We start from the raw sequence: 18937 nt of genomic DNA, 5'->3' as shown, positions 1-18937 counted from the left end.
AGAGATGTTTGTGGCAGCGGCTCGTCTGTTGTGTAGGCTGCATTGATAAAAAAAAAAAGGCTGCAAGATGATGAACTGCTACATTCAATGTACATTTGGTATAAAGATGTGGATGCTACCAGAGAATACCATCTTTAGAAGATTGAGTGGTAATTGGCGTTGGAGAAGGAACTATCTTTCTTTCGATAAATAGAAACAATGGGGGCACTGGACTGTTTAAAGTTTACCTATATTGAAAGTTAAGTGACAGTAAAATGTTAGGCAGACCTATACATAACTTTAGCATTCTTTTAGCTTCCCAGGACCTCCAAAGCCCATAATGCTGTGCTAAGCACATACTGACTTTAAATAGGAATTCAGTCATTTGGCCCATACCCTTCCTATCTCCTGCATCTTGCAACTCTGTGTTCATTGAAACATCATTTTTCTTTCAAATATTTTGTTGAAGATTTTAGATGTTATAAAACAAGCTAAAATACAAATACCTCCAACCAGGGCTTTTTTTCTCAGAGAATAGGTGCAGGAACTTTTAAATTACTTTGTGTCTCCGCCCCCCTACCCACCTCCGAGCACTAACCCTTGGTTCCACCCCTTCCAACCTCCGAGCACTGACCCTTGGTTCCACTTCCTACCCAGCTTCCAGTACAGCCACTTTTAGAGAATATAGAGCCAAGTTTAATTTTGTATTGGAATGTATAGAATTAGGTTACGATAACAAGAAAAGCAATAAAATAGATCCAGCAGCAATAGACGCCCCCCCCCCCAGCAGCAATAGACCCCCCAGAAGCAGCAAAAGATCTCCCAGCAGCCAGCATCAATAGACTCTATAGCAGCCAGCAACAGTAGGCCCCTCCCTAAACAGTAGATTCCTTCTAGCAATAATTAACCCTCAGTATCAAAAGATCCTCCACCAGCAACAATAAATTGCCATGCAAAAATAGATCCCCTCCAGCAACAATAGATCTCCCAGCAGCCAACATCAGTAGATCCTCCAGCACCCATCGGAGGTGCCGGAACTGCGTTCCCCCGCGTTCCCGCTGAAAAAAAGCCCTGCCTCCAACAGTGGAATTAGTAAGAAAACAGATGGCAGATACAAAATATCAATACAGTAAAGATAAAGGTATTTGCAACAGGGGTCAATTACCAATTGACTGAAGCATCAAGAGTAAAACATACTCATTGAAGACTACCCCACTTTCAGGATGAAGGACATGTAGGATGATAAGTTATCCAAACTCTTGTAGTTGAAATATCATTTTGAAATGCAAGCAGTATTAAGTACTGGGATTTGGCTGGGGAAGGAGAAGCAGCACAAGAAGCCCATCAGTTGTGCTGCAGTGCAATGAGAATGCTGATCGGAAGAGAGAGAAGGGTGGCAGAGATGAGCTCATCTGCTTGCCCATTTACTGTCCATTTACAGGCTGGGGGAGGGGCAAGATCAGTAAGTGTCACTGAGCTGAAACAGAAAATACAAATCCTTTGACAGGTAAACAGCTCTAAAATATGTATTTCATCTGTGTATGAAGCAGTTTGCCTGGAGTTCAGCCTTAAAGCCCATCTCCGGGGAAAGAGAAAATGCTCCCTTGCAGTGGGGCCATCCCTGCACTGCAAGGGTATAAGGTTTGCTTATGTCTAAGAGGCTGAAAAAAGCACTTTTACTTATTCGATCCTCCACTCCCCCAGTAGCCAGTGCTATCATCTACTCCCCTACTCTTTGGCGGTGGACTGTCCCTCAGCAACTTCACATTAATGCAGGGCTATGTACTCTTCATTGGTGTTGATGACTTCAGAGGTCATCCAACCATCAGAGCACGGGGGGAGAAGATGCTGCTTGGACCAGTCTTAGCACCTGGAGGGATCCAGCAGGAGTGGAGGATCAGGTAAGTAAAACTGCCTTTACAGGCCTCTAGACCTAAATGAGAATTAAATGAGAATTCAGCCCCACTGCAAAGGAAAATATTTGTTTTGCCTGGAACTCACTTTTAGGGCTCCCAGGATGCTGAATTTTGCGGTACAAGTTCAATTTAGGGGTCATGTCTATTCAGTTAGGGGTGGACACTGGACAGTGATAGGTTAACTCACTTGTTAAAAACTATATTTTTACCTGTGTAAAATGTTAAAGCAAAACTAAATTCCCCGCTATACTCACCTCTAGCTTACAGCAATGCAGAGGTTAAAGTAGAACTATAGGCAAAACTATTTTTTTTATTATGGATAAAGTAAGGGAGGGTTATAACGCTTTTCAGATTTTTTATCACCATCTGTGTCCCATTGCGGAGATTTCCCTTAATTTCCAACTCATAGTCAAATATGAAGTGAGAGGAAATCCCTACAAATTAAGGGAATTCCTTGGGGACCCCAGGTCACCAGAACTAGTGTCCCCATTGGAAGATTTCCCTTATATTACTTTTCTGGGGACAACCTAGAATTTGGGATTTTTTTTACTCTCACTTTCAATGATAATGGTAACAGGACAAATAGAGAGGGTGAATGTCATTAACTGGGGCACGGACAGCAATAAAATCTGTTCTAATCCCTCTCCACTCTATCCAAAACTAAAACAAAACGTTTTGCCTTTAGTTATACTTTGAATCCCTTGTCGGCCACAGTCATTTTCTCCTACAGTAACTGCTGTTTTTTTTTGGCCTCTTGATTGAGTGACGGGGGGATGATGTCAGATGCACACGGGTGTCAGTCATTCCGGCACATTTTAGAGTGAGTCGGCAATGCGCGCTGAGCTGCACATGCTCAGCTAAGTATACATTCAATACAAGATTGCAAGCAGGCACGTAAGTGTGTATTATTTCAGAAGAGGCATAGTGTGTCTCATTGGCAATAGAGAGATGCCTGCCTACGAGTGACTCCCTCGCCCTTCTTTGTAAGAGATACAACAAGTTGGCAAAGAACTCTCTTCAACCCACCAGGTTTCCCTCAGAACTGAAATTCAATTTTCTAAGTAAAAACTAGTTCATATATTAAATACATTTTGTGCAGGAGGAGGATAAAGAAGGCAGAATGTGTACTTGGCTCTTTCAATTATGTATTTGGAAATGTTATGTTAAAGACCTACTATAGCCAGTACCTGAGAAATATATAGGCTGCCATTTCTGACATCTTCTTCTTCTTAACCTATTAAAGTGGTGTAAAAGCTTTGGGGTTTTTTTTTTTTTAAAGAACAAACATGTTATACCTACCTGCTCTGTGCAGTGGTATTGCACAGAGCAGCCCTGATCCTCTTCTTTTTGGGTCCTCCTCCAGCACTCCTGGCTCCACCCACCCCCCCCCAGCAGTGTCCCCCAGAGAAAGCTGCTTGCCCTGGGGGCATGGCTGCATGCTCACTCCCGAGCCATTGCTCTTTGTCATCATAAGACACATATAGCAGAGGCTCGGCCCTGCCCCCCTGCTCTCTCCTCATTGGCTCACTGGCTGTGCTTGACAGCAGTGGGAGCCAATTGGCTCCCAATGCTATCTCAGCCAATGAGGAGAGTCCTGGGACAACAAAGGCTATCATGAACATTGCTGAATCTGAGACAGCCCAGGTAAGGATTAGCAGGGCTGGAGGGGGGGGCACTGAACACAGAGGGATTTTTACCTTCATGCATAGAATGCATAAAGGTAAAAAAACCTTCAGTCTTTTATTGCAGGGCTGTCATACTAATCCAGTGGCTTTTGAGTGTTCTGACTTCTCTGGCTCCATTCTGGGTTAGAGGCTCAGAAATGCATGACTAGAGACACAGTCAAGAAACTAGCATGCCCAGAAGGAAGCTGCCAATGACAGCCTACATATTTTTTTCTTAATGCTGATATCCTTTGATCTTGTGTCATGGCAGCATTAGTAAAAATCACATGTAATAGGGTCACCTGTCAGTTGCAAATTAGCATATCACCATGACAACAAACTCTTTTGCAACCTATACTTCTTATAGTGGTGGCGTTTAAATAGGAAGAATAGGATTGACTTATTTAGAATAGTAGTCAGGGCTTAAACCACTTTAAAAAAACACCCCCTAGCATTTCTAGACATAGCCATCTTGAGTAAGGGCAGTTGATTCATGTAGCATTTACTTTCTGGTATCCCTTAGCTCAGGCATGCGGGCAGAAGGGTGTGCTTAGTTGAGAAAACCCAGACCTCCTGATGAAAGAAAAAAATTCCCAAGAAGACTCCTAAGATGTATGATCCCAGATAGCAAGCAATTGTGCTGCAATTTTGAAAATGCATGACTCCAGATCAACTTTCTTTGCTAGGCATGATTGAGGCATGACTAAGGTATGATTGAGGCATGGATGGACATGACTGAGGCATGGGTGGGTATGATTGAGGCATGACTGAGGTATGGTTGAGGCATGACTGAGGTATGGTTGAGGCATGACTGAGGTATGATTGAGGCATGGAGGAGGCAGGGGCGAGCGGTGCTGCAGCCTCTCTCCTCTCCTCTCCTCTCCTCGCACGCTGTACCGATCACTGTGTACAGTGTGGGAGGAGAGAAGTGAACCGGACATGCGCTGGTTTGTTGACAACTGATTGTCCGTCATTGGACGGAGCGATCATGTGGTAAAGGGCCGCTGACATTGGCCTTTTACCACAATCCATGATGCACCGGGTCCCAGGGGCGTGTGGGAAGTACAATTGTGGGAGGACGTCATTGTATGCCCTCCCAGAATAGGCCGGCCGAGCTGTAGATCTAATTTGACTATGGCCCAGTCGCAAGTGGTTAAAGTGGTTGTAAACCTCAGACATGAAATATGAACAAAGCATATCCCTCTATAGTGCTTACTTGTCTCAATTCGGAGCTCTAAGTGTTACTTTTGTTTGCTGCTTTGTTCCTCTGCTACCAGCATGAGTCTCTTCTTTCCTGACACCAAGAGAAAAATGGTGACAGGGGAGGGACCTCCAGCAGATTGACAGCCTCAGCTCTGTTCCTGTGAGATGTGTGAAAGGGGTGTGTCCCTTCCCTCCAATCAGCTGTCAAAGCTCTCCTCCCTGAGCTCTGCAGAGTGTAACTTCAGCTCTTTGCCCTCTTTTTTCTGAACTCTCAGACAAGCTTTATAATTCAGCACTTTGAACAGATGTCGAGATGAAAGGGCTGCAGGAAGGAGGATTTGTTTTATCTGTGTATCACTTGAGGCCAGTCATTTTACTGGGTATTCGGAAGGGTTTGCAGTGAAGATTCCAGATATCAATCAAATAAAAGTGCTCAGGTGCTGGAAGGGCAAACACATGCTGCAGTGGTGCGATGCTAAAAGTGACTCCTCTCCCCAAAAGTGATTCCCGTACGGCGTGAGGGTCTCACAGGCAGAGTCCGGTATAAGATCCGGGCAATTATCCTTTGAAACCAACTATGACCACCATCCGGTGAGAGAGCCTAGGAGACCCAAATTGGTTGCCCAGTTGGTTTCAAAGGATAATTGCCGGATCTTATACCGGACTCTGCCTGTGAGACCCTCACGCCGTACGGCCTAGGGGTCCACACTGTCCGGTAAGTGGAATCACTTTTGGGAAGAGAAGTCACTTTTAGCATCGCACCACTGCAGCATGTGTTTGCCCTTCCAGCACCTGAGCCCTTTTATTTGATTGATATCTGGAATCTTCACTGGCTACTTGCTGAGTCATTGTTGTTCTATGGACAGAGTCTCCCACCTCAGCTGTAGATCTCTGCAGTTCATCCAGAGTGATCATGGGCCTCTTGGCTGCATCTCTGATCCGTCTTCTCCTTGTATAAGCTGAAAGTTTAGAGGGACGGCCAGGTCTTCGTAGATTTGCAGTGGTCTGATACTCCTTCCATTTCAATATTATCAGTTTTATATCTTTATGTTTGTAGCCTGAAATGTGGCAAAAGGTCGCAAAGTTCAAGGGGGCCGAATACTTTCGCAAGGCACTGTATGTGCACTGCTCTATGTCTGCTACAAATCCCATAGTCCAGAGTCCCTAGTCCACAGTCTATGGGAGCAAGCAAGAGAATGTGTCTTTGTTCCTACATAAGGTGGGACCATGGAGAACAAATGTAGCCAGGAAGTTAGATCACAGCAGCAAAATACTCCTGATACTCCTTCCATTTCAATAGTATCGCTTGCACAGTGCGCCTTGGGATGTTTAAAGCTTGGGAAATCTTTTTGTATCTAAATCCGGCTTTAAACTTCTCCACAACAGTATCTCAGACCTGCCTGGTGTGTTCCTTGTTCTTCATGATGCTCTCTGTGCTTTAAACGGACCTTTGAGACTATCACAGTGCAGGTGCATTTATACAGAGACTTGATTACACACAGGTGGATTCTATTTATCATCATTAGTCATTTAGGTCAACATTGGATCATTCAGAGATCCTCACTGAACTTCTGGAGAGAGTTTGCTGCACTGAAAGTAAAGGGGCTGAATCATTTTGCACGCCTAATTTTTCAGTTTTTTATTTGTTAACAAAGTTTGAAATATCCAATAAATTTCATTCCACTTCATGATTGTGTCCCACTTGTTGTTGATTCTTCACAAAAAATTACAGTTTTATATCTTTATGTTTGAAGCCTGAAATGTGGCAAAAGGTCGCAAAGTTCAAGGGGGCCGAATACTTTCGCAAGGCACTGTAACTGCAACTAATCTGTGCTGCTTTTTCCAAACAAATGGAAGTGAGGGGAAAAAGTAGAGGTTCAGGAACATTATAAGGAAGCACAAAAACACAGTAAGAAACAATTTAATGAAATATAGATTACAGGGCCATTAAGTAACGGATGTGTATAGATAATATTTGGGGGAAAAAAGGATATCATTTAGTGCCGATTTAGCATTATAATTGTACGTCAATGCAAAATGGCAAAAAAAAAAAAAAAAACAGATAGGAGCCACAAAATGAATCACTACTTTTAGGTTTAAATAATTAAGATTTCTGTATGCAAAGTTACACTTACAAACGGCTGCCGGTTACATTTATTTTCAGAGCACTCTGTGAAGACCCACTGCTGTTTTCCCAGCAATTTCCTCCCTTTGCTGCTGTACCTGCTGTCAGAAGATTAGCTGTTGAAGCCAATGTGACTGACAGGTACAAGTAATATAGAAAGAGAGGCTAGGAGAGCAGCAGGGAAAATACAACAGTGATACTCAAGCGAAAAGAGGAAACAGATAGGCTTTGCTGACTTCTTTTTTTGAAAATGCTAGTTTCCTGGCTGTCATGCTGATCCAGTGGCTTAAATCTGAACTCTGGGAATATGCAGAAACAACCCTTGCAGTGGGGCCACCTCGCACTGAGCGTGTTAAATGCTAATTTAGATTAGGGGTGCACAGATAAGGTAGCACTTACCCTAATCCTGACTACAGCATGCTCCCTTGATCCGTGTTACTGGCCCCCTGCAGCCTCCTCTTATTTAAGGGTGGCCAAAGATGGCCTGAAGACTAAAAAAAAAGGAATACTCTCTGTTGTGCTATTGTAGTCTGACAGCAGGGACTCCTCCACTGTCACAACACACTGATCAGTGCTGCAGCCATTGGCTGTATGTGCTGATCGAATGAAAATTTTCCAACATTCCCATTAAAGGAAAGTTGATCAATAAATCTACTTCTCTCGAACAAGAATGGCCATAGATGGATCGAAATTTGGCCGATTCCTGCTAAATAAAATGAATTTCAATCCATCTATGGTCAGTTTAAGGCTCTTTGGGCTGCAGTCACATGCTCACCCGCTCCACATACAATGCAGGGATAATAGCCCTGCTTTGCACCTAAGACAGAGAGGCCCCCAGAGACTGAGTTCAAACTGATGCGATTTGGAAGTGGGTTTTCCTGCTTCCAATTCACATGACATGAGAGTGTGTCAATGGAGCAGGTTCACACACCTCCAGGGTGACTGCAGTCCTCATTGGAAAAGGGACCTGTGCATCTTTAGCTCCGAATCAGGTGCAAATTCAGGCAGAAATTCAGACCTGATTCACACCTGAATCGGTGAACAGGGATGCACCGGACCCCTGCTGTGACCCGCGGCCGTAGTAAGTGTGAACCCAGCCTGAAGCTGCAGGAAGAGAAGGAGAACATCAGAGTGAGTTGCCTGGAGCGAAGGTAAGGTATGAAACACAACCTTTACTTTTTCTTGTCAGATTCCTAGACTTCAGCCTTAAAGTGGTTGTAAATGCTCAAGTTAAAAAACCTTCTGTGTGCAGCAGCCCCCCCCCCCCAATACTTACCTGAGCCCAATCTCAATCCAGCTATGTGCACAAGAGTCATGGCTCTCCCGGGTCTCTCCCTCCTTATTGGCTGAGACAGCAGCGGTTTCCATTGGCTCCCACTACTGTCAATCCCAGCCAGTAAGCCAATTAGGAGAGAGCAGGGGCGGGACCAAGCCACACTCTGTGTGAATGGACACATGGACAAGCGGCTCTAGAGCGAGCCTGCTCGGGTGCCCCCATAGCAAGCTGCTTGCTATGGGGGCACTAGGCAGGAGGGAGGGGCCAGGGGTGGTGGCAGGAGACTCAAAAAGAGGAGGATCAGGGCTGCTCTGTGCAAAACCACTGCATAGAGCAGATAAGTATAACATATTTGTTAAAAAAAAAAAAAACCTTTAATGTCACTTTAAAGTAAATTATCCAAAATTCTAAATTCAGTTACTGCATTTTTCTTCAAGGTTAGTGATCAGAAAGTGTTGAAGCCAGAGATAGCCAAGACACTAATATTTTCAGAAGGAGGTCAGCAATGTCAGCACAGGTTTCCTTTAATGAGGCAAAGAGCAAAATACAGTTACCCATGGAGACCAATTATTGCTTAACTTTCACTGATCTAGCATAAATTCTCTTTGTACTAGCCATAGTTTTTGTGTTGTCACCTCAAAAACTGTAAAGTTTGGGCACAGGACACTCCTCGTTCCTCATCTCTCTCACATGCTCCTCCCTGAGGCTCAGTCTTCTTACACTAAAGCCATGAGGTCAACCGAAAATGAATTATAAAAAGTCGTTTAAAAGAAAAACAGAACTGCTAATGGTAAAATCTCCATTTTTATTGTTTCAGTTTTTAAGAATTACCCCATCAGAAAAGGTGAACTTGAACACATAGTAAACCTCAAGTTGTACCATTCATTCTACAATCTACATTTCAAGACCTCAACCAACTTGGTATAGATGACGGTTGGATTTGTGTATGTCAAATGTCTGAAGAAATACTTCATATAAAGGATGTTAAGGATGCTTGGAATGCTTTAGCTGGATGGCAAATGGCCTTCACTAAGGACACTTTCTCTAGGGCAATCTGGTCTATTTCACAAGCAATAAGAGTTGGAAAGAAATGTCCATTTCGGTGGCAATTGGCAGAACAGAGGAACTGAGGTGTATTACAAGGTACTGAGCAGAGTCGTAGTCAAAGTTAGGTCAATAAGGCAGCTGCCAGGAGGTCAGTTTAGCATAGTGAGGTACAGTGCCAAGTCAGAGGCTTCTAAAACAGCTCACTCGCAAAGGACTGAGCTTCCTATAGAGCAGGAAATGCATTGAGGCTGAGCTTCTGACAACACTTCTGGGCCCATCTCCTATGTTATTCCTGGTTTTGTGGAACGCATGCTGGCTCTGTGCAATGCTTTGTAATTGAGCTGTTTGAGTTGGTGCCTTTGCTGGCACTATTTTATTTGAGTGCAAATTTTATATTTTTTTAATAAAAACATACTACATTATATATACTCTCTCTAGGCTTTTGATTGTCCGTTCCTGGTGAATTAGAGTAGACAGTGGACTACACAAACATATTGGTTCCTGTGACAGACCCAACTGGGATAGGGTCTTTTGGAGGGGACTGCAGGGTAGCCTATTGCCTACTGACTACGGGCCCTGGCTTTTGAGTGGGCTCTATTTTTTGGGAGGTGTGTGCCTGGGGAACCTTTGGCGTGGTTGTGCTTCAGAATCAGGTCCATGTCTCCCCGAAAACACACAGACTCTGGGAACCTGGATACAGATTTGGGGCCTCTGTGCCCAAACAAGAAATAACTACTTCACCCCCTTCCAGGCTCAGAATAGATGTTAAAATAATCAGCTAAAAAACAACCTGATGCTGGGGTCTCCTACTATAATCTGTTTAGTAAGGTGTCTTTCTCTCGTGGCATAATTTTCCCATTGTGTGCCTTCTATGTGTGAATTCCCATGGTTAATCAAGTCACCTATTGTTTCTGTCTGTCTGCTAATCCTCTTGGAGTTGGAACTAGCATTGTGTCCACTTTACCTTGTTCCCGAACTATTGTGGGATGTTTATGTGTTTATTTTATGTTAGTTGTTCATTAGATGTACTGTTAGATATTCTAAAGATATTACTGTTTACAGTTTGCATTGTTTAGGGTCATTCGATCAAGCTATATATTCTGTGTAAGTGTACAAAAAGTCAGCTCCAGTTTGAAACTAAACTAGTGACGTCTAGTCCTTGGGATGCAATGCTTACCTATAATACCTTGTTCCTGGTTCCAGAAAGGGGGAAGCTGTATCTTGACGGGAGCATCCATGCCGGGTGTCAAGTGGTCTGTCACAGTTCCAGTTCCCACACATCCAATACCTTTTGCTTTCAGACTACTTTGTTGGCATAAGTCTGGTGAGTGAGGAATTTATGCACACATGGTGGAGCACATTGTGTTTAAGAAGATATTGTCATCTTTTTCATGGACATGGTTTTTGGAAACATATCCACATATTTTGGACTTTATTAATATTATGATCATATGCACATTTTAAGTCTAACTTATGGATTTGATGCAATTTTTTTATTTTAAGTTTTGTTTTCTTTTAAGCACTTATATATTTGCAAGGTTAGCACCTATCTTTATTTATTTTGCACAAAATGAATGTCCAGACAAAGAACCTGGTCAGCAAAAAGACATGCAATGGAAGTAACAGCAGATCCATTAGAAACCTGTTAGAAATAGATCTCTTTAATGGGCAGCAAGCTGTAGGAAGTGTTAAGAACACAATGACCAATTAGCATGCCCCATGTGCATGCCAACATGCTCCCGAATGCCAAGTGTCCATTTTAGAGTTCTGTTTGCCCATAGACATGGGACCAGGAAGAGAAATGTCTTATAAACGTCAGGGGAGTAAGAAAGGGGTGGGGTATCAATGTTCTGTTTGACACTTCCTACAGATGTTGCTCAACGGTCACATCTCTGTGTGTATTTTATCCTGAGGTAATGGGCATAAACATTGGAAGAAGGCTGCTTTCAGAACTTTTATTGATCAGTAAATGAATGTGACATAGAAGAATCAAACAAGTGAGAATATAAAAAGATAGAAAACTAGTATCACACAGTATAAGATAAGAATTCCAATCACACAACGGTGCAATTTGCTGATGAGGGGATGCAGTCATTGGGTGGCACAGTGGTGTAGTGGTTGACACTTTTTCCTAGCAGTAAAAAGGGTCACTAGTTCAAATCTCAACCATGACACGTGGGTTTCCTCCAGGTACTCTGGTTTCCTCCTACACTCCAAAGACATGCTGGAAGGTTAATTGGATCCTGTCTAAATTGGCCTTACTATGTGTATGTATAAATGTGAGTTAGGGACCTTAGATTGTAAGCTCCTTGAGGGTAGGGAGTGGTGTGAATGTACAATGTATATGTAAAGCGCTGCGTAAATTGACAGCGCTAAATAAGTACCATAAATAAATAAATTACAAAGCATCGGAGTTATTACACACTGTCAAAATGGCCATGTGCTTTGAAAGCCCTAGGTTGGACAGACAGGTGCTTTCCATGCATGAGGGCTAGTATAGAAAAGGCCCTGAAAGAAAAGTTTCTGTGTAACAGATTACATCAGTCATTTGTTAACCGGGAAAAAAAAAAAGATAACTTTTTATCTTTTTATTTAAAAGCAACATCAACATTAAAAAAGCAACATTAAAAGAGCAACATCACAGAATCCATCTACCTTTCCCTTTCCTCCTCCTTTGTCCCTCTTTGTGGTCTGAGGTATAGACCTCTAAAAAAATGAATTATTTAGCTACCAAACATATTTTACTACACTAAAAAAAGCTATATTTTTTACTTTCTGCTATAATACATATCCAATAAAAAAATGTAAAAAATCGAATTTCTTTAAAAAAAATTTTGGCCAATATGTATTTTGCTACAAATTTTTGGTAAAAAAAACCCCAATAAGCATATATTAATTTATTTACGCAAACGTTATAGTGTCTACAAACTGAGGGATATGGTTTATTTATGGTATTTATTTTATTTTTTTATACTAGTAATGGCGGCGATCAGAAACTTATAGCAGGACTCTAGTGGCAGACAATTGAACATTAACTGATACTTTTGGCTCTTTGCGGGAACCAGGGACACCAATAAAGTGATAAGTGCTAAAAATTTGCTAAATAACTGTACCAATGACACTGGTTGAGAAGGGGTTAAATATCTAGGGCAATCAAAGGGTTAACTCTGTGCCTAGCCCGTGGTTTTGTGTATTGTAAATGCTGATTTTACTAGGGGAAGAGATGTATTTTATTCCCTGCTTTGCAGGGACACAAAATTCATCCCTTCCCCCTGTCAAAATGGAGTCTCTACCTGACAACTGGCAGGTGCTGGTGGACAACCAGTGCCCGGCACCCGCAGATCAGGTTCTGCTTTGATTTATCCAATGGGGTCAGTAATTCTGGTGACCCGGGGGTCCCCAAGGGACTCCCTTCATTTGCAGGGTTTTCCTCTCACTTCCTGTTTTAGCTATGGGAAAGGAAGTAAAGGGATATCTCCCCAATGGGACACAGATGGTCAAAAATAAACTGACAGGGGTTATGACCCTCTCTTACTCTACCCAAAATGAAAAAAAAGTTTTGCTTATAGTTCCACTTTAAATAAGTGACAAACAACTAAAACATAATTTCAAGTAACATCTTTTAAGCAACTATAGTAGCATTTTTTTTTTTCATTAAAAATCAAAAAGTTTAAACTATATACATAACATCTGAAAATTGCAAGCACCCACAAGCAGAATGATAATTTGTTCCAGCTGACACTTTTGCTGGACAGCTTGGCCTGCATGCGAATGTGGACAAAGTATAAATAAAAGCATGTGAAATAAAAAAGGAATTCATATATTAGATGCCATTATTACAGGTATTAACCCCGTACAATTACCAAATACAATATTGTTTTCTACAATGAGTGTTTTAATCAATTATCTGCAAGCTCAGTGTCCCTAAAAAGAGTTTCCTGCTCGGCCATAGTATATGACTTGGTGAAAGGAGCCAGGCAGGAAGCTCGGTAACGCTAGGCCCAGGGTTTTATTAGACTTAGGGTTACTGTGCTGCACTGTGGAAGGAATGAAGGCCCCTTGACCCCAAAGGTAAAGGGACCTTGACTGTTGGGGGCATGGCTGGGAAATGAGCGTGGATGCACGCAATATGTAAAGTAGGCCAAAACTATTTGCTACTTAGACGTAGAGTGGGGGCAGGGTCTAAAACTCCTGACTGAGATAGCTGTATGAGCCTTGAGGAACTGCAGCTAAGGAGATTTGCCGACCCTTCCACCCTTTTTTATGGTGTTTGTCACAGCATTATCAGCGTTTTTTTTACCTTGCCATCGTTAAAATATGCCTTAATGGGCTATGCCCTTGATTGGAAGTTAGGCCAGTCTAAAATCTGTCCAGCACTCATAGTAAAGACAGGCCCTTTAGGTTTGGTCAAGTTAATGTTCAAGCATGCTCTATAACTGTGTCCGCACTGGTTAAGTGTTTACGTTGGAAATAGTTTGTATTGGAAAATTTAAATAAAGCTGTGGCCTTGCCCTTTCCAACTTAATTGGTCTACGTGTAGTTTTGTAGGGGCAAGGTTACTGAATAGTAGTGTTGGATCTTTAAGCCTATGCTCCTCAGCAGTCATGTCCAGCATAGTCACTGCAGCCTCCATTGTGCCGTCATAAGCTCCTCCTGAGGCAGCCCCCTCAATTGACCTGATCGAAAGCAGGGCTGCTGGAGAACATTAACGACTCAATTTACTTGTTGCTCTTTAAACGTCTAAAGACAATTTCATCTCTACTTTCTGCTGACTCCACTGATGAATGCATCAAAGGCATATGAAAAAGTAAAGAAAACATCTTAGAACTACGTATTTTGCTTTCAAGGAAAACAGTGGAAACAAGCGGCTGAGAACAAAACAAATAACTAATTGCACTTAGCATCCAAGAAGCAGTGTATGTGACAAGTGGAGACATGGAAATCTATTCAAATAGGGATTCCAATTTTCCTTGTGTAAATTGGTGACCCTGGTTTTATCAGCTGCCTATCTTCAAATAGATCCTAAACTCTGGAAGTTGTGTTACCAGTAGTGTTGGGTGAACGATCTGAATCGTAAGGGGGGGGTTTGACCATTTGTTCTGCCCGCCTAGCATCCACAATGCACTGCGCTGCCTCACAGTGCATTGGAAGCCCTGGTTGGCTAAAGCAATGAAAGCTTTGCCCAATCAGGGCACAAAGCACTGTCAGAGCCATGATTGAACACTGTCATGGTGACTTTATCCGATCGGGGCTCATTGCTCTTAGTCCTGCCCCACACTATAACAATATTCTTCCCATAGCGGCCATTTGCAGTGTGATATTGGTGTGGAGAGAGATAGAACAGGGCTCTGTTCAGTGCTACTAGTTAGTGTGCTGTAGTGGGCTATTGTGGTTCTATAGTGAGTGTAAAGTATCAGTTTAGTGTAAATCTAGTGATAGTGCAGTGTGAGTGTAGTGTGACCATTATTTTTATTTTAGTGTCAGTTTAGTGTAAATATAGTGATAGTGCAGCATGAGTGTAGTGCGGTCGTTAATTTTTACTTTAGTGTCATTTTATTTTGTCAGGGCAGGTTTCAGTGCGTTAGTGCACGTTTACCGCAGTATATTGCAGTGCGTTAGTGCACTTTTTAATGCAGTATATTTAATTGCGTTGGTTCTCGATTACCACAGTATATTGCAGTCCGTTAGTGCACGTTTAACGCAATATATTTTATTGCGTTTGTGCACTTTTACCGCAGTATATTGCAGTGCGTTAGTGCACTTTTAACGCAGTATATTTCAGTGTGTTAGTGCACATTTAACGCAGTACACAGTACGCTGTACTGCAGTATATTTCAGTGCGTCAGTGCACATTTAACGCAGTATATTGCAATGCGTTATTGCAAGTTTAATGCAGTATATTTCAGTGCATTGGTGGAAGTTTACTACAGTATATTGAAGTGTGTTAGTGCACATTTAATGCAGTATATTACATTGCGTTGGTGCACGTTTACAGCAGTATATTGCAGTGCGTTAGTGCACTTTTAATGCAGTATATTTCATTGCGTTGGTGCAAGTTTACGGCAGTATATTGCAGTGCGTTAGTGCACGTTTAACGCAGTGTATTTCAGTGCATTTTTGCACAATCACTGCAGTATATTGCAGTGCGTTAGTGCCCGTGTAATGCAGTATATTGCAGTGCATCAGTATAAGTTTAATGCAGTATATTTCAGTGCATTGGTGTACGTTTACTGCAGTATATTGAAGTGTGTTAGTGCACATTTAATGTAGTATATTACATTGCGTTGGTGCACATTTACAGCAGTATATTGCAGTGTGTTGGTGCACCTTTAACTCAGTATATTTAATTGCATTGGTGCATGTTTACTACAGTATATTGCAGTGCGTTGGTGCACATTTAACCACTTAAGCCCCGGAAGATTTTACCCCCATTCCGACCAGGGGGTATTTTGCGATTCGGCACTGCGTGACTTTAATGGACAATTGCGCGGTCGTGCGACGCTGTACCTAAACAAATTTGGCGTCCTTTTTTTCCCACAAACAGAGCTTTCTTTTGGTGGTATTTGATCACCTGTGCGATTTTTTGATCACGCGCTATAAACAAAAAAAGAGCGTCAATTTTGCAAAAATAGCAATATTTTTCACATTTTTTTATATGAAATTCCCCCCAAAAAAAATGTAAAAATCAAAATTTTTTAACATTTTCAGACAATTTGTTTTATGCTACCTATGTTTGGTAAAAAAAATCGCAAAAAGCGTATTTTGATTGGTTTGCGCAAAAGTTATCGCGTTTACTAACAAAGGGAAAGATTTTTGTCATTTTTGTTGTTTTTTTTTTTACCGCGTAATGGCGGCGATCTGCGATTTTTTTTGCAGTACTGCGACATTGGGGCGGACAGATCGGACCCTTGACTGACATTTGTGACACTTTTGGGGTTACCAGTGACATTTCTACAGTAATCAGTGCTATACATATGCACTGTTACTGTAAAAATACACTGGTAGTGAAGGGGTTAACTTTATTTGGGAGGGAGGGGCTGTGTGTATCCCTAGGGGCGTGCTTTCTACTGTGATTGGCTGTGGCTTGAGCTGTAAGGACACTGATCAACGGATCTACATACTAGATCCGTGTGATCAGTGTCTTTACAGCGAGGAGAATGACAGGTGGCTTGTTTACACAAGCTGCCTAACATTCTCCCTCTCCCCCGCCGATCGCCGAGTGACCAGCGGACATCAGGTCCGCTGGTCACACGCGCGGGGGGGTCCGTGACCACGCGGGAGCGGGAGCGCGCCTCCGGGGGCGCGCGCTCGCTCCCTAGACCCTCACAAGCTAGTGACGTAGCCCTACGTCACTTTGCCTGTGAGGGGCTGACTGACGACGTAGATCGGCGTTAGGCAGTCGGCAAGTGGTTAATGCAGTACATTTTATTGTGTTGGTGCACGTTTACCGCAGTATATTGCAGTGCGTTGGTGCACGTTTAACGCAGTTCATTTCAGTGCAATTTTGCATGTTTACTGCAGTATATTGCAGTGCGTTAGTGCACAATTAATGCAGTATATTTCTGTGTATTGGTGCGCGCATACCGCAGTATATTTTAGTACGTTAGTGCGCATTTAATGCAGTATATTGCAGTGTGTCAATGCTGTTTTACTGCCGTATATTGTAGTGTGTCAGTGGAGTACATGGCACATGTTCTCAATTTAGTGGTGCAGTATTTCTAAATAGGTACCCAGGGTTTGAAGATCTGCTAAAGCAGGCCAGAGTAGTCTGTAGCCATTTCAGGTGGTTATACACAGCCAGTGCTTGGTTTGCTGCAATTCAGCAGGAATTCCACCTGGAACTCAACTTTGGCAATGCTGCACTGGCTGTACATGCAGCAGAGGGCAACGAGTACCTTTGTCAGTATGGCGTAATGACAGGCTCAGGCCGGCTCTGCTTTTTTCCCCAATGGCTGCTGATAAAGGATGCATGCTCTGTACTGTCAACATTTGAGGAGACGACAGGGATGGTGAGCCATGACAATGCATGCACCAGTGACATTAGTGACACAGTCCCTGTTGCGTTCCTGCAGGAACAGACTCTGCATGGCATTATGAACAGGGAACTTAAGGCAAAGCAGCAGGAGGAAAAGAAGGACTTCCTTACCTCTCAAGGCCCCCTTTATGCAGACACCATTCTTCTGACACCACAGAACACACAAGAGGAGGAGGAAGAGGATTATGACAGTTTTGGAGGCTTTGAAGCAAAATAATAAATACGTCATCCCTTAACAGGTGGTTTCCATCCCCAGAACGCTTGGAAGTAGTACGCGGATGGGGGGGGAGGCAGTTCTAGATACTGTAATTCTCAGTGACCCTTGAGGAGTCTGCTTCTCATGCCTCCACAAACTTGTGGTGCATGGTCCTAATCATTCTTCAAATCCTGCGAAAAGGACCCTAAAATACATGGCATCAAGGATCACTATTGGTTGGCAACCCTCCTTGACCACTGTTACAAGGGCAAAGTCTCGGAACTCATCCTGTCCCCACAAAGGGAGCAGAAGATTAAATATTTTCAGTAAACCTTAAAGAGGAATTTATGTAACACCTTTCCTGACTTTGGTAGGTTACAGTCTCATGGAAATCATAGTTTTGAGGCTTCAAGAGAAGAGCGGTGGAGAAGAGGGCCGCTTAAGTGATGCATTTCAAATTTTATTTGTCCTCGGCACCCAGGGCTGTCAGCTTTCACATCCCATCAGCAGTATCTGCATTATATGGTGGGAGATTATCTAGGGCTGAACACAGACATGGAAAGCTTTCCAGTTTACGATCCACTGAGTTACTCGGTCATGAGAAAAGACCACTGGCCAGAACTTGCCCAGTATGCAATCAAGCTGTTCAAGCTGTTCAAGCTGCCCTGCATCCAGTGTGCTTTTCGTACAGGCATTCTGCCTGAGGTTTTGTGACAAATATGAGAGTGTGTCTGTCCACAGACTCCCTGGACCAGCTGACATTTATCAAAATTAATTAGTCCTGGATTAGCGGTAGCTATCAAGTCCCTGATGCGGATGTCGCTGATTAAGTGCGTTCTGGATCTTGAATCTCTAAAAGAACTGTTTAGTCTGCCTAGCTTTGTGGGTTTAGTCTGCCTAGCTTTCAGTGTAGGTTTCATGGGCACAATTAACACTCAAAGACCAATTTTTCTCACCTGTTTGACAGATTCATATCATTGCAATTTTTGACAGCAATGCCAATTCTTGCTTTCATCAAGAGTACCTCTATAGGGTTATGGTGTGAAGGCACCACCAACACCCAAACACCAATTTATCCGCACCTGTTACTTCAATACAAAGTCTGCAAAAGAGACACCAGAACTTATCCAAAAAATCTCTAATCTTTTTCCGAGTGCACTAAATTGTGATCTCATCATACAGACTGGCCCCCCAAGCAGTTGTTTATACAATAAAGAAAGCTTTAATGGAAAATGTCATTTTTGTGGGCTTTAAAAATATCATTATTGCTGCAGCAGGTTCTATACACGGTGCAGATGTGCCACTTTACAAGCAGGCTAAGGGGACCCCCCAGGCACTATATTTAACCACTTAAGGACCAGGCTTATTTCTGATACTTGTTGTTTACAAGTTAACCACTTGCCTACAGTGCACTTTCACCCCCTTCCTGCCCAGACCGATTTTCAGCTTTCAGCGCTCTCACACTTTGACTGAGAATTACTCAGTCATGCAACACT

The sequence above is a fragment of the Pelophylax lessonae genome, assembly GCF_965119305.1.
Source record: "Pelophylax lessonae genome assembly, chromosome: 5".
Taxonomy (NCBI): domain Eukaryota; kingdom Metazoa; phylum Chordata; class Amphibia; order Anura; family Ranidae; genus Pelophylax; species Pelophylax lessonae.
The sequence above is the reverse complement of the archived record's forward strand: the minus strand, read 5'-3'. Positions refer to the sequence as shown.